Raw genomic sequence first — 2,776 nt, 5'->3', positions numbered from 1 at the left:
GAGAGAGAGAAACACTGATGAAAATGGATGATGTCATTCTGGGTTAATAAGTAAAATTCTCCTGTCCTGATACTGACACGACAGGAAGATCAATCTCAAATCTAAAACTGACAGAGTGAAGTTCAACAGTTCAGATAAAAAAAATTACAATTTTAACCAAAATCCACCCCCTCTTTGATCTGATTTGATGCCAAAAATAATCTTTTTTTAATCTCCCAAAGACATAAAACCTAGAGACGCACGCAGCATAACGTCCAGCTCACACTCCATGGTGACGTGTTCCTAATCTAATCTGATCTGATCTAATCTAATCTGATCTGATCTGACCTAATCTGACCTAATCTGCAGATCTAGTCTCTCCAGGTCTGTGGACCACATGTTGACTACAGTGTCTGTCGAACTCCTGACATCATGGAACATCTTACCTTCAGTCCTGCAGGTCAACAGAAAACTGATGATAGTCTTTCAAGTTCATCTGTGAGTTCAGTAGTTCTCAACCTGGGGTTCCAAGACCTCCGTGGGTCAGCTGACTGTGGACACGGGTCTGTGGGTTTGGAACACAGATTACGTCAGGGTTGTTTGTTGACCTCTAGTGTCAGTGTCCCACTGAGGTCCAAACTCTTCTACTGTGACCATAATATCAAGTGTACATTTAATGTGTGATTTATTCACCTGCTGCCCCCCCCACTTGACCCCCCCACACACACTTCACCAACATCCACCATTTTAATGACAAACTATTGTGAATAATTTACTCAAACTACCACAACAAAACTGTGTGGTACGGTTTCCCTGACGTCAAGGGCCGTGTCGTAGGATGGAAGTGAGATCATTGTGAAAAGAAAAAAAAAAAAAAACGTTCGATTATCGTTTTTTTTTTTATTTGACACAATTAGCTCATCTGGATGCTTTAAAAAGATGCCTGCTGCAGCTGCATTTCAGGTAAGTGAGTCTCGGGGACTTCCTTTCTCCAAATATAAAAGCTGTGCTCTGAAGGCAGGAGAGAGAGAGAGGGGAGAGCGAGTGCCTGATGATGATGATGAAGTTGGTGATCAGGATGGGCGTCCTGCTGCATCTCTGCTGCACCGCACACTTAGACTTTAACCTCAACAAGGAGATCATTGACAGACTGATGAAGCTGCACTTGGACAAGAGCTACAGCTTCAACTCTGTGAGTACACACACACACACACAGACACTGAGTGTGTGTGTGTGTGTGCGACAGGCTGATAACATTCTGGTTCTGGTCGTTCTCACAGACCCAGCCGCTGCCCGTGATGTTGGTTGACAAGGGAACACAGAGGGTGAGGGCTGCACATCTGAACACACCTGAAGCTCAGAACTTTGTTCTGACACTGAAACATGTCCAACTGTTCCTCAGACCTGCATTCACACCTTCGCCAAAGAACTGAGCCTCGTGCTGAGCCAGGTGACCGTGCCTGAGCGGAGTGAGAGTCTGCTACTGGAGCTGCGGGCCAACCTGAAGGCTCTGAGTCCAGCCCAGGAGGTGGCAGCAGGTGACCCCCAGGAGGTCCGTCCACACGCCTCTCACTTCTCCACAAGGTCCATTCAACATGTAGAATGTATCTGAACACGATGTTTCTGCTCCTCCAGGTTGACCAGAAGTGCCATTTTCAACAAAAAATGATGAGTAACACTTCACTGGTCTTTAAGAGATACGCAACCTTCCTGCGGTTGCTGAACAACATGAAGACGAGATGAGAGTGTGACGGTTACTGAGGTTCACACTCGTTCAAACCACCAGTGAATGTATCATGGTCCAGTTTAGAGCTTTTTTAAAATGATTATTTATATTTGATTATTTATCTGGTTATTTATTTAAATTAAATTAATATTTTTGGACAAATGTGACGACGTGTTCTGTTGTGTTACTTCAATCTTTTGTCGACTGAACGCTGCTACAAGAACTGGAACAAAGGCTTGAAGAAGAATCTGAAGCTTCAGATCTCTATTAGTTTCATTCTGTCTGTCTGAGTTTAAAAGGTCAAAAGTTCATACTTACAGACTGAGAGACCACTGAGGTGTGATGAGGAGGAGGAGGAAGTTTGATGAAGATGTGGCTCAAGTATTTAGATCCACAACACAAGACCAGTAGACGATCGGCCTGAGTGTCCTTTATCTGAAAGACACATCTGAAAAAACACACACACCTGCACGGACATGCTCTCTCTCTCTCTCTCTGACACACACACACACACACACTCACACACACACTCACTCACACCCACAGGGGTGGTGTTATGACTTGACTGTTTGCAAAAACTGAGATGTAAGAGCTGAGAAAAGTCAGAGGAAGAATGGTAAAGACGTGAGACAGCATGTTGTAGAAAACATCGATAACATCTCGCGGTTCTCACACAAGCAGTCGATCACATCGTCGCACAACCAGAGCTTCAGATTTCGCGCTGTTTCACTCTCTGTGCAGCAGGAAGGAAACAGTCAGCACCATACCGCGGCAAACGCGATATTATCGTCATCGCCACTGATAATTATAATTACAGCAACCGCGATAAATATACACTCACCGGCCACTTTATTAGGTCCACCATGCTAGTAACGGGTTGGACCCCTTTTGCCTTCAGAACTGCCTCAATTCTTCGTGGCATAGATTCAACAAGGTGCTGGAATCATTCAGAGAGTTTGGTCCATATTGACATGATGGCATCACACAGTTGCCGCAGATTTGTCGGCTGCACATCCATGATGCGAATCTCCCGTTCCACCACATCCCAAAGATGCTCTATTGGATTGAGAT

General features: G+C 44.8%; 1 long non-coding RNA gene across 1 annotated transcript in view; it reads right to left on the bottom strand.

Annotated features, from left to right (window-relative positions):
* The window catches only part of LOC107989682 (uncharacterized), a 3,290-nt gene extending 947 nt beyond the window's left edge, over positions 1 to 2,343 (bottom strand). Inside the window, exons 1-2 of the long non-coding RNA XR_001761222.2 lie at positions 2,024 to 2,343; positions 426 to 544 (exon numbers count right to left, since the gene is read on the bottom strand). This is a non-coding gene — a long non-coding RNA (uncharacterized LOC107989682). The remainder of the gene's footprint in view (positions 1 to 425; positions 545 to 2,023) is intronic.
* Between the last annotated feature and the right edge of the window lie 433 nt (positions 2,344 to 2,776).

The sequence above is a fragment of the Cynoglossus semilaevis genome, chromosome 15 (genome assembly GCF_000523025.1).
Source record: "Cynoglossus semilaevis isolate Cse_v1.0 chromosome 15, Cse_v1.0, whole genome shotgun sequence".
NCBI classification, from domain to species: domain Eukaryota; kingdom Metazoa; phylum Chordata; class Actinopteri; order Pleuronectiformes; family Cynoglossidae; genus Cynoglossus; species Cynoglossus semilaevis.
Note: the sequence above shows the minus strand (reverse complement) of the source record. Positions and strands in the feature narration are given on the sequence as shown.